We start from the raw sequence: 13,905 nt of genomic DNA, 5'->3' as shown, positions 1-13,905 counted from the left end.
TAGTATTTTGACGTTTGTATTTAGATCTTTTGAATAGAAGATACGTTTATTCGCCGCAAATGCCTTTTGTGCTTTCTCTATCTGAATATTTGCATGGTCGTTGAAGTTTAATTTGAAATCTAAGTGTACGCCTAACTAACGAACGACCTGTTTGTGTGAGATTTTATTGTTACTGTCGCTGCCATCGTGTAATTGAAAATGTTTACTGTGCGCTCGTACGTCATTGTTTGCGTCTGAAATCATTGAAATGTATGGTCTAAATAGTATTGTCTCGCATTTGTTGATATTTAGTTTTAGTTTCCATGTGTAGAAATAATCTTGAATCTTGTTAAATAAATCCTGTAGCTGTATTTTTATTCTGGATGGTTTATTGTCAGTGATGTATACTAAGAGATCGTCTGCGTATGCAATGGCACTTTTCTGGTTGTCGTTATTCAGGTCGTACATGTTTAACAGATCACTGATATATAGGCTAAACAGGATAGGGGAATTGACAGTACCTTGTTGAAGACCGTTCTGTACAGTGAAAACTTTGGAGGAGATGTTACCGCCTTCGGTGACATAAAACTGTTTCCCATGTACCATGTTCCATATTATTTTCACGAGATATATTGGGAAATTCCTTTTCATTAGTTTGAAGAAAAGACCATCCAGCCAAACTGTATTGAATGCTTTTTCTAAATCTAAAAGTACTACACCGACGCAGTCTCCGGCATTTCTCGCCCAGCAAATTTCCGGTATTAACCAGTTTCCGGTATTAAGCTGTTGCTTGTGCAGAATGAATCTATTGCTTTATTTATTGTCACTTCGAAGATTTTGCTGATATTGGGCAGGAGACTGATTGGTCGGTAACTAGACGGGTCGCTACTATTTTTTCCTTTCTTTTTTATTGCTATTAATTTTGCAATTTTCCAGGCTGTCGGGAAATATGCTCTGTTTAGGCAATTGTAGAATATTATACTGTAATTGTGGATATATAGTGGAGGTAGATGTTTTAAAACTATGTTCGGGATATTGTCGAAGCTAGATGATTTTTTACTGTTTAATTTTTTCAGCACGGACACGAGTTCGTAGACTGAGGTGAAGAAATTGGGTGGGATTGTCTTTGGGTTTGGATTTTCGGCTTTATTTGTGTCCGAAAATGTGCATACCGTTCTGTCGTTACGTCTGTCGTCGTCTATCTCGGCTTTTAATGTGTTTATTTTCTGTTCAATTATGTTTGATAGTTGTGTTTTGCCCATGTGGTTATTCTGTGTGTGCGCCTTTTCAAAATGTGCGCCTAAGATGTTTAGTTTGTCGTCTATGTTTAGGATTTGTAGATTGCCGTCATCGTCGGTTTGTATGGCGTTCTGGTTTATGTCAGCGTTCGTTATGATTTCTGTATTGGAGCTGTGAATCTGTAGTGTGTCTATGCTATTTGTTTCTTTCGGGCGAAAAATTGTGTTTACTGTTGGGAATAGATCTTTTGGTTTGTGTATTGTGATGTTTGAAATTTTGTTTTTCCAGTAATCGCTCACCGAATTATGAAAGGACCTCTTGATTTCGTGTCTTACTTTTTTCAAAGTGTATTTCAGTCTCGATATTTGTGTGTCATTTGCGGGGGTGTAATTGTTGATTGCGGATAGTCTGTTTAGTCTTGTTATTAGCGTGCTTTTTACCCGTCTTAGATTTTTTATAGTCGGTGTTATGTACCTGTCGGTGGAATTGTAGTCGTCTGTGATGCGAGGTACTGTACGGTCTATAGCGGTGTTGATGTTTGCATTTAATTTTTCTATGTGCTTGTTGATTTCGTCATTTGTTAGGTTTCTCGTGTTTGGTATCTCAGTGTCGTCTATATTCAACAGATTGGTTTTGAACTCGTGCCAGTCGGTTTTGGAGAAGTTGTATTTAATGGTTGGGTTTGGTTGGTCTATTTCCATGGGTTCGTCGGTGTTAAGGGAAATTATCATCTCAACGGCTCTATGGTCGCTGTCGTATTCGAATGATTCTAATCTACCGGCTGAGGGGAGGTTGTGGAATTTGATCCTACTGTCTGCTAGGCAGATGTCAATAAATGCGCTACTTGTTAGAAAAGATGGGACTGCGGTGTTAAGTAGAGATATTCTGTATTGGATTTGGTTTTGGTGTAGCCAATTTTTTAGAGTGATTCCTCTTTTATTGTCTATGGGGTTGTGCCATTCGGTATGTTTTGCATTTAGGTCTCCGGCTAATAGGAAATAATTGTTAGTATTATGCAGGTTTAATCTTTCGAATACGAGTTTGAGCTCTGCAATAAACTCTTTCTTGCAGCTACTGGTGGCATAGGCTGCTATTAAAAATAGATTATTGCTCTGGATTTTTAGCTGTGCTATGGTTGTTTCTAGGGTTGTGCGTTCGAAATAGTTTGGCTGGATGCGCTTGAATTTCATGTTTTTTTTTTATTAAAATTCCTATTCCCCCAGCCTGTTTAGCATTTGGTCTGTCGTTTCTAAGGAATGAATAATTTTTAAAATTAACCCGGTGTCTATGGTTTAATTTTGTTTCGCACAGAAAGACCACATCCGGGTCGTGTACTTTGAGAAATTCTGTGAGAGATGCTCTTCTCTCGTTTGATATTAGTGAATTGACATTTATTTCTATTATTTTTAGTGTGTGGTGATATGTTTTTCCCGTAGGGGTTTGTTGAGTGGTACTATTGTTGTTGAAGGCGTTGAATTCTATTTAAATTTCTATATCTAATGCTTGTGCTATGATGTCGATTCTGTCACTGTTAGATTGAATCTGTGTTAAAAGGCGTGTGATTTGTGTGTTTACTGCGACTTCTATGATTTCTTTTATTTTGTTCGCGGATGGGACTTTGTGTAGGATGGTTTATGGGTGTGTGTGAGGGTGGATGTGTTTGTGTTGTGTGCTCTGGGGGGATTGTTTTCTTTGCTAATGCGGCGCTATATGATATGCCTGACTTTACAAAGTTTGTTTGAATTTTCTGTTTCCTATTTTGTTCTAATTTGATGGCTTCTTTCCTCGCTTCTATTTTTACTTTTAATTCTTTCAGTTTCGGGCAGCCTCTGTAGGAAGCTGGGTGCCCGAAATTTTTACAATTTACACAATACGGCGGGGTCTTCGCCGATTCGGAATGCGACGCAGAGGAGCTAGTACACTCGCCGGGGTTGTGATCGTTCTCGTATTTCACGCAGCGGTAACTCAAGTTACAGTTAGAGGCCACGTGGCCAATTCTTTGGCATCTCTTACACTGGATGAGGTCTTTCTTTATTATTTTTTCCTATTTCACACACGTGTGTAAAATGGTTTTTATTTGGTGTAGGTTGTTAAGTTTGCTGCTTGCGGATAACTGAACCAGGAAAATGGGCAAGATTCTACCTTCGTCCGAGGCTCTTTTCGTCGAGAATCTTTTTGCAGATAAGAATGTTAGGTTCTCTATGTTTTTATTTTTTAACGCTTCTAATATTTCGGTTGAGTCGAAGTTACCCTCTATATTTTTTAATAATACCGTGATATTTCTTTCAGTTTTGGGCGTATAGGTAAAGAATTGTGCTTGCCGTTGTTTTAACATTTCGCAGGCTATTTTATAATTGTCTAATGTATGTGTCTGTAGAATGTGTTTGTTGTTATTAATCCTTCTTATGTTAAAGTCTTTTATTTTTTTTTGAAAGTACGTCTATTATGTCTTTTACCGTGTTTGTATGTAATGTGATTGGGGGCGGTTTTTGGGTGAAAGTTGATTCGCGTTGTATGGTGTCATCGAGGTTCCGTAAATTTCGCTTTCCTTTACCTGCTGCGTTCGTTGTGTTCGATGCGCTCATAGGGGTGCCTGTTGGTATCTCGGTGTGTTGAGACGTCGTTGTCTGCCTGTGGTGCTGCGGAGGGCATGACTGAGCGGGAGCACTGCTGGGTCCTTGCCGGCGTACATAGTCCGCCGTATTTGCCGCCTCCGTTGCTTGAATTCCTCTTCTCGAATTCGTTACCCTCGCCCAGCTGTTTTTTTCCGGTGTCTCTGTATAGTCCTCGGTGGCGATTTCCATTTCCTCTGTCCCAACTTTCTCTACCTGAGACATTGGCTACAACGTGGCACTTGTTTCAAGCTGCTTCGTTAGCTTCTCGACTAATATGCTGAGGTTTTTATTTTGTTCTATTAATTCCTCGTATGAGGGGTTTTCGGTCGTTCTGCTGATTTGCTTTTGAGTTTTCTTTTGGTTGTTGGTCTTCATGTTTGCACTAGTTGTTACGACGCTGTCTTTTTTTATTTTTCTTGGGATTATTGTAGGCGGTGGGTTCAGCCTTTTTGTCTGTTTTTTACCTTTTATGATGTCTTTAATTTGCCGATTCAGTATTATGTTATTTAGTTTTGGGTAGTCCTGATTTGTTATTAAATTTAGAATAGCATTTTTTTTGCGTTCTCCGTGAAAACCACTTTTTATTGGTGACTGAACACTTTCTGTCACATTTTCTTCTGTAGGTGATGCCCCATTTGGGGTTTTCACACTTCTGGCACTCACTTTTTAATAATATTCACGTACACTGTTGTATGCAATTTGCACAATGATCCTTGTTGAGTATGCCGTCTACCCAGCGTATTCACTGCAGCGCTTCGTTGCTTCTAGCGTCCTTCGACTGTCTTTTTGACCTGCTCGCGGGGCACGTCCTACTCCTACGACGGTCAGAGTCGAACTTGGGGATACTAACCACTATACTATTGAGGATTTCCATGTCTAGTTTTTTTTATATAAAAGCTGCTTTCAAATTATTTATTATAATTTGATTATAATTTGTTGCAATCTATGTGTCCGTTATTGCTTGCAAAATCAAAGTGAAGAGTCAACATAGAATACAGGGTGTTTGACAATTATTTTAACAGCCGAAAATGAGGGGTAGTTGAGGTCATTTGAAGTAACTTTTTCCTTTGCGAAAATGCAATCCGCGGCTTATTAACGAAAAACACTGATCAATGAGAGGCGATGGCGCGAATCACAACGTGGTCGATCGACCGAGCGCCACGTGCTCTTATCGCTGAGTTTGATAGCTGAAGGGGGGACGTTTAGGAAATAGTTATTGCCTATAATTGGCTGCAACTTTTTGACAGGGATCCTACAGGCCTGAAATTAGTTCCAACTACAAGAAACTCTGTTTCAAAAGTGTAAAGGAATTGATATCTTTATTCTTATATGATCTTTATTCATTTTCAAAGCAAGTATTATGTAATCGAATGGAGCAAATACACCATAGTTGATTGTTGAAATTTTTTAGCCTCGAACAAAAATTAATCTATAGTTTACTTAGTACTAAGATACTAAGATATCGGTTTACATTTTCGTCGGTTCCGTCAGCGGGTAACGACGGTGATGTAAACTGTATATAGTAGATACCGCGATACATCATAACCGGTACCATTAGATATACATCGTGCCCTGACTGTTTGGTGATCTCAGCGTCGCGTATACAATGTGAAACGCGACAAATAAAACGTCTCTGATTGGTGGATAAGACGAACCCAAGAAGGGTATAAAAGAAGCGTTTTTTCTTACCGGATTCTTAGTAGAGTTTGGTCGCTCGATCGTTTTCGCCCATATACCTTCTCTCAATAAAGGAATAAAATAAAGTCCTTTTAAGCAAAGAATTAGAATCATATTCATTTTTTCATTCCATAATCCCAACAGGTTATGGGCCCAGGCAACGTTTTTTTTAATTAACTTTGTTAAGTGTTTTAGAACAATGGAAGGTGCGGGTATAAAACGAAACATTAAAGTGTTCGATGGTGAACGTTACAGTGTTTGGAAATTCCGTGTACGTGCTGTGCTGGCAGAATTAAACATTATACACGTAAGCGACGATGAACCACCACAGGATAAAACGGAGAAGTGGGATAAAGTAGACCGAACTGTTAAAGGCATAATTACAGAGTATCTGGCAGACTCGTTACTATGTTTCGTGAAACCAGAAATCAATGCGAGAGAAATCTTCAAGAATTTGGACAATTTGTACGAGCGAAAAAGTCTCGCCACTCAACTGGCTCTGCGGAAGAAATTACTGAGCTTGAAATTGCAAAGTGATACCCAATTGATGAGACACTTCACGACATTTGACGACCTAATCACTGAATTGAAAGCAGCTGGAGGAAAATTAGAAGAGATAGATGTAATTTCTCATTTATTACTAACACTTCCATCATCTTATGATGGAGTGATAACAGCTATTGAAACTTTAGCTGAAGACAACTTAAGTATTGCATTCGTAAAAAACAGACTATTGGATCATGAGGTGAAATTGTTAAATGAGAATTCCGATACGAGTGTAAAGATTCTCCAGGCAATTAAACAAAAAAATAATGAAAGGAGATTCACAAATCAAGACTTTCCTATGAAAACAAAAAAATATGGAAATTTTAAAATACGCAATAAAACATCTACGAACATGAAGACAAAAGCAACACATGCGACAAAATGTTACCAGTGTGGAAAAAAAGGGACATACAAAGAAGGATTGTTACTACCACAAGAGAGCCATGGACTATAAAAATAGCGAAAACAGGAGAACATTACAAACAGTGCAGTATGTGCAGCAAAATACAAATGCTGCAAATACAGATGGATTTGCGTTCATGGCAGGACATGTGGAATGCAGTAAAGATGGAAGAGAATGGATTCAATTTTTATTGGATTCAGGAGCGTCCGACCATATTATCAATAGAAAGGACTTGGCAACACGTTTCGAGGGGCTGAAGACACCTACCAGGATATCGGTGGCAAAATCTGGAGAGTACATCACGGCAACAAAAAGGGGCACACTAAACGTAATCAGTGACACAGGAGTCGCAGGAGAATTGAAGGACGTCCTATATTCGCCGGAAGTACCATATAATTTGCTCCCTGTATCGAAGATGCAAAGTATGGGTAATACGATTGTATTTGATAAACAAGGTGTACAGATTTTTAAATCCGGTAAGGTGATCATCAGGGGTAAGTCCTCGAACAATCTTGTTACAATAGATTTTAAAATAATGCATGAACAAATGTACAGTATTATAAAAGGTGATTTTAAACTATGGCATGAGCGTTTAGGACATATTGGAAAAGGTAAATTCCTAGAGTTAAGAAATAAAGGAATGATTAGCGATGTAGAATTGGTAAATAAAATAATACCAAATAATAACTTATGCGAAGCTTGCATTAATGGGAAACAAGCACGATTGCCATTTAAAAAGAAAAAGGATAAAAATCATATAAAAAGACCTTTGTTAATAGTACATTCGGACGTGTGCGGTCCAATCACTCCTTCCACAATAAATAACAAAAATTATTTTGCAACATTCATAGATGAGTACACTCATTATTGTGTTACATATTTAATGGAACACAAATCAGAACTTTTTAATGTTTTTAAAGATTATGTTGCAAAATGTAAATCTCATTTTAATCTGAGGCTGGTTAATTTGTACTGTGATAACGGTAGAGAATATCTATCGAATGAGATGAAGAACTATTGTATAGATAAGGGTATAAGTTATCACTTGACTGTTCCACGAACCCCACAATTAAATGGTGTAGCAGAAAGAATGAACAGGACGATCACAGAAAAGGCCCGAGCGATGATAGCCGGTGCAAGTTTAGATAAGAGTTTTTGGGGTGACGCCGTTCTTACTGCTACATATTTAATAAATAAATCTCCAACGAGGGGATTGAAACAAAATAAAACACCGTTTGAATTATGGCATGGTAAAAAAACCACAAATAGAGTATTTAAGAATATTTGGTTCTACAGTATATGTGCATGATAAAACTAGTAAATCCAAATTTGACGAAAAGTCATGGAAAGGAATACTAGTAGGCTATGAAACAAACGGGTATAGAGTGTGGGACGTGAAAAAAAAGGAAAAGTATTTCGTTGTCAGAGATGCAATATTTGACGAAGTTAATTTCCTAAAGTCAAGGCCGGTAGTGAATATTAAAGAGATTAGTTGTGAAAAATCTCAAAATAAAATTAAAATTTCTGACGTAATGTCAAATTCAATAAAGGAATTAAAGAAATCTGATAATGAGAAATCAGATAGTTCAAGTTCGGAAAATATCAAAATAAAATTGAAATTTCTGACGTAATGTCAAATTCAATAAAGGAATTAAAGAAATCTGATAATGGCAAATCAGATAGTTCAAGTTCGGAAAATATCGAAAGTAAAACTGATGTTTCTGACGTAAAGTCAAAATCAGTGGGTGAATCTAGTAAGTCTGTTGATGGGAAAACAGATAAACTAGAGAGCATAAATCCGAACAGAATCAATGAAAAATTCCATGATGGTAATATGGAAATGACAGTAGATAGATCTTCTTCTCATAACAATACAAATACAGATAGTAAAATTAGCAATAAAAGAATGTTATCAGAACCAAGAAGGAGTGATAGGATTAAAAGGAAACCGCACATTTCATATGATGAGGAGGACATGCCGATTGATTATATGATGTGTGCACAATCGGTAGTTTGTGAAACTCCTGCATCATATCAGGAAATAAATAACAGAAATGATAGGGAACAATGGGAACAAGCTATTAGAGAAGAAATTAATTCTCTTATGCTAAATAAAACTTGGACATTAGTACCAAGGTCTAGCAATAGAAATATAGTAGATCGTAAATGGGTATTTACGATAAAAGATGATGAATTTGGAAATCCATTAAGATATAAAGCTCGGTTGGTTGCAAAAGGGTTTAGCCAAAAGTATTTAGTAGATTATAATGAAACCTTAGCTCCGGTTGCAAGGATTTCAAGTTTCAGATTTATAATTGCTTATGCTAATCAATATAATCTATTAATCCATCATATGGATGTAAAAACCGCGTTTTTAAACGGTATATTAAAAGAGGAAATTTATATGAGAGTACCTGAGGGAATTGAAAGCAAACAGAATCAAGTTTGTAAATTAAATAAAGCTTTATATGGATTAAAACAAGCAGCAAGATGTTGGTTTGAAGAATTCGAAAAAGCTCTTAAAGAAATAGATTTTCAGAATTCCCCAGTTGATCACTGTATTTATGTTTTAGATAAAGGAGATATTTCTAAAAATATCTATGTAGTTTTATATGTCGATGATTTGGTAATTACGACAGCGAATATCGTAACAATGAATAACTTCAAAGATTACTTAATGAACAGGTTTTCAATGCTGGACCTTGGTCAAATTAAATTGTTTCTTGGTATTAGAATTGAAAAGACTGGAGAAAATATAACTCTAGACCAAAGTACTTATATTAGAAAAGTATTAAAGAAATTTAATATGGACTATTGTAAACCCATAAATACTCCACTTGAAAGTAAGCTTAATTATGAAGCCCTGAATTCAGACGAACAATATGAGGCACCTTGTCGAAATGTTATTGGTTGATTGATGTATATTATGATCTGCACACGACCTGATCTATGTGTAGCTGTGAGAATTTTGAGCAGATACACAAATAAAAGGAATAAGGAATTATGGATATGTCTTAAAAGAGTTTTAAGATATTTGAAAGGCACGGCAGACATCAAGCTAACGTACACAAGAGGTACATATGATAACATCTTGACAGGGTATGCGGATTCAGATTGGGGTTGAGACAATATGGGATATAGGATATGGGATCCGGGATATGGGATATGGGATCCCGGATATGAGATCCGGGATATGGGATATGGGATATGGGATATGCGATATGGGATTCGGGATATGGGATATGGGATATGGGATCCGGGATATGGGATATGGGATATGGGATATGGGATATGGGATATGAGATGTGGGATCCGGGATATGGGATATGGGATATGGGACATGGGACCAGGGATCCCGGATATGGGGATATGAGATATGGGATCCGGGATCCGGGATATGGGATATGGGATCCGGGATATGGGATATGGGATCCGGGATATGGGATCCGGGATATGGGATATGGTATTCGGGATATGGGATATGGGATATGGGATATGGGATCCGGGATCCGGGATATGGGATATGGCAGGTCGGGCAGATTCGGGCAGATATGGGCAGATTCGGGCAGATTCGGGCAGGTCGGGCAGAATCGGGCAGATATGGGCAGATTCGGGCAGATTCGGGCAGATTCGGGCAGATTCGGGCAGGTCGGGCAGATATGGGCAGGTTGGGCAGGTCGGGCAGATTCTGGCAGATAGGGGCAGATATGGGCAGATATGGGCAGGTTCGGGCATATTCGGGCAGATATGCGCAGGTTCGGGCATATTCGGGCAGATTCGGGCAGATTCGGGCAGGTCGGGCAGATTCGGGCAGATAGGGTCAGATTCGGGCAGGTCGGGCAGGATCGGGCAGGTTCGGGCAGGTTCGGGCAGGTTCGGGCAGGTCGGGCAGGTCGGGCAGATTCGGGCAGATTCGGGCAGGTCGGGCAGGTTCGGGCAGATTCGGGCAGGTCGGGCAGATTCGGGCAGGTTCGGGCAGATTCGGGCAGGTCGGGCAGATTCGGGCAGATTCGGGCAGGTCGGGCAGGATCGGGCAGGTTCGGCCAGGTTCGGGCAGATTCGGGCAGATTCGGGCAGATTCGGGCAGGTCGGGCAGATTCGGGCAGATAGGGTCAGATTCGGGCAGGGCGGGCAGGATAAGGCAGGTTCGGGCAGGTTCGGGCAGGTTCGGGCAGATTCGGGCAGATCGGGCAGATTCGGGCAGATTCGGGCAGGTCGGGCAGATTCGGGCAGATGCGGGCAGATTCGGGCAGGTCGGGCAGGTCGGGCAGATGCGGGCAGGTCGGGCAGATATGGGCAGGTCGGGCAGATTCGGGCAGATTCGGGCAGATTCGGGCAGGACGGGCAGGTCGGGCAGATTCGGGCAGATTCGGGCAGGTCGGGCAGATTCGGGCAGGTCGGGCAGATATGGGCAGATATGGGCAGATATGGGCAGATATGGGCAGATTCGGGCAGATAGGGGCAGATATCGGCAGGTCGGGCAGATTCGGGCAGATAGGGGCAGATTCGGGCAGGTCGGGCAGGTTGGGAAGATTCGGGCAGGTCGGGCGGATATGGGCAGATATGGGCAGATTCGGGCAGATAGGGGCAGATATGGGCAGGTCGGGCAGATTCGGGCAGATGCGGGCAGATTCGGGCAGGTCGGGCAGGTCGGGCATGTTCGGGCAGGTCGGGCAGATGCGGGCAGGTCGGGCAGATTCGGGCAGGTCGGGCAGATTCGGGCAGGTTCGTGCAGATTCGGGCAGGTCGGGCAGATAGGGTCAGATTCGGGCAGGTCGGGCAGGTCGGGCAGATTCGGGCAGATTCGGGCAGGTCGGGCAGATTCGGGCAGATTCGGGCAGGTCGGGCATGTCGAGCAGATTCGGGCAGGTCGGGCAGATTCGGGCAGATTCGGGCAGGTCGGGCAGATAGGGGCAGATTCGGGCAGGTCGGGCAGATTCGGGCAGATATGGGCAGATATGGGCAGATATGGGCAGATTCGGGCAGATAGGGGCAGATATCGGCAGGTCGGGCAGATTCGGGCAGATAGGGGCAGATTCGGGCAGGTCGGGCAGATAGGGGCAGATTCGGGCAGATATGCGCAGGTTCGGGCAGATTCGGGCAGATAGGGGCAGATATGGACAGGTTCGGGCAGATATGCGCAGATTCGGGCAGGTCGGGCAGGTCGGGCAGGTTCGGGCAGGTTCGGGCATAGTCGGCAGATAGGGGCAGATTCGGGCAGATATGCGCAGGTTCGGACAGATATGCGCAGGTTCGGGCATATTCGGGCAGATAGGGGCAGATTCGGGAAGATTCGGGCAGATAGGGGCAGATTCGGGCAGGTCGGGCAGGATCGGGCAGGTTCGGGCAGGTTCGGGCAGGTCGGGCAGATGCGGGCAGATTCGGGCAGATTCGGGCAGGTCGGCCAGATTCGGGCAGGTCGGGCAGATTCGGGCAGGTTCGTGCAGATTCGGGCAGGTCGGGCAGATAGGGGCAGATTCGGGCAGGTCGGGCAGGTCGGGCAGATGCGGGCAGATTCGGGCAGGTCGGGCAGGTCGGGCAGGTCGGGCAGATTCGGGCAGATTCGGGCAGGTCGGGCAGATTCGGGCAGGTCGGGCAGATATGGGCAGATATGGGCAGATTCGGGCAGATAGGGGCAGATAGGGTCAGATTCGGGCAGGTCGGGCAGGTCGGGCAGATTCGGGCAGATTCGGGCAGGTCGGGCAGATTCGGGCAGATTCGGGCAGGTCGGGCTGGTCGAGCAGATTCGGGCAGGTCGGGCAGATTCGGGCAAGTCGGGCAGGTCGGGCAGATTCGGGCAGGTCGGGCAGATTCGGGCAAGTCGGGCAGGTCGGGCAGATTCGGGCAGGTCGGGCAGATTCGGGCAGATTCGGGCAAGTCGGGCAGGTCGGGCAGATTCGGGCAGGTCGGGCAGGTCGGGCAGATTCGGGCAGATTCGGGCAGATTCGGGCAAGTCGGGCAGATATGCGCAGGTTCGGGCATATTCGGGCAGATTCGGGCAAGTCGGGCAGATAGGGTCAGATTCGGGCAGGTCGGGCAGGATCGGGCAGGTTCGGGCAGGTTCGGGCAGATTCGGGCAGGTCGGGCAGGTCGGGCAGATTCGGGCAGATTCGGGCAGGTCGGGCAGGTTCGGGCAGATTCGGGCAGGTCGGGCAGATTCGGGCAGGTTCGGGCAGATTCGGGCAGGTCGGGCAGATTCGGGCAGATTCGGGCAGGTCGGGCAGGATCGGGCAGGTTCGGCCAGGTTCGGGCAGATTCGGGCAGATTCGGGCAGATTCGGGCAGGTCGGGCAGATTCGGGCAGATAGGGTCAGATTCGGGCAGGTCGGGCAGGATAAGGCAGGTTCGGGCAGGTTCGGGCAGGTTCGGGCAGATTCGGGCAGATCGGGCAGATTCGGGCAGATTCGGGCAGGTCGGGCAGATTCGGGCAGATGCGGGCAGATTCGGGCAGGTCGGGCAGGTCGGGCAGATGCGGGCAGGTCGGGCAGATATGGGCAGGTCGGGCAGATTCGGGCAGATTCGGGCAGATTCGGGCAGGACGGGCAGGTCGGGCAGATTCGGGCAGATTCGGGCAGGTCGGGCAGATTCGGGCAGGTCGGGCAGATATGGGCAGATATGGGCAGATATGGGCAGATATGGGCAGATTCGGGCAGATAGGGGCAGATATCGGCAGGTCGGGCAGATTCGGGCAGATAGGGGCAGATTCGGGCAGGTCGGGCAGGTTGGGAAGATTCGGGCAGGTCGGGCGGATATGGGCAGATATGGGCAGATTCGGGCAGATAGGGGCAGATATGGGCAGGTCGGGCAGATTCGGGCAGATGCGGGCAGATTCGGGCAGGTCGGGCAGGTCGGGCATGTTCGGGCAGGTCGGGCAGATGCGGGCAGGACGGGCAGATTCGGGCAGGTCGGGCAGATTCGGGCAGGTTCGGGCAGATTCGGGCAGGTCGGGCAGATTCGGGCAGATTCGGGCAGGTCGGGCAGGATCGGGCAGGTTCGGCCAGGTTCGGGCAGATTCGGGCAGATTCGGGCAGATTCGGGCAGGTCGGGCAGATTCGGGCAGATAGGGTCAGATTCGGGCAGGTCGGGCAGGATAAGGCAGGTTCGGGCAGGTTCGGGCAGGTTCGGGCAGATTCGGGCAGATCGGGCAGATTCGGGCAGATTCGGGCAGGTCGGGCAGATTCGGGCAGATGCGGGCAGATTCGGGCAGGTCGGGCAGGTCGGGCAGATGCGGGCAGGTCGGGCAGATATGGGCAGGTCGGGCAGATTCGGGCAGATTCGGGCAGATTCGGGCAGGACGGGCAGGTCGGGCAGATTCGGGCAGATTCGGGCAGGTCGGGCAGATTCGGGCAGGTCGGGCAGATATGGGCAGATATGGGCAGATATGGGCAGATATGGGCAGATTCGGGCAGATAGGGGCAGATATCGGCAGGTCGGGCAGATTCGGGCA

This window comes from Megalopta genalis, chromosome 6 (genome assembly GCF_051020955.1).
Source record: "Megalopta genalis isolate 19385.01 chromosome 6, iyMegGena1_principal, whole genome shotgun sequence".
NCBI lineage: Eukaryota > Metazoa > Arthropoda > Insecta > Hymenoptera > Halictidae > Megalopta > Megalopta genalis.
This window is presented reverse-complemented; position numbering follows the sequence as displayed.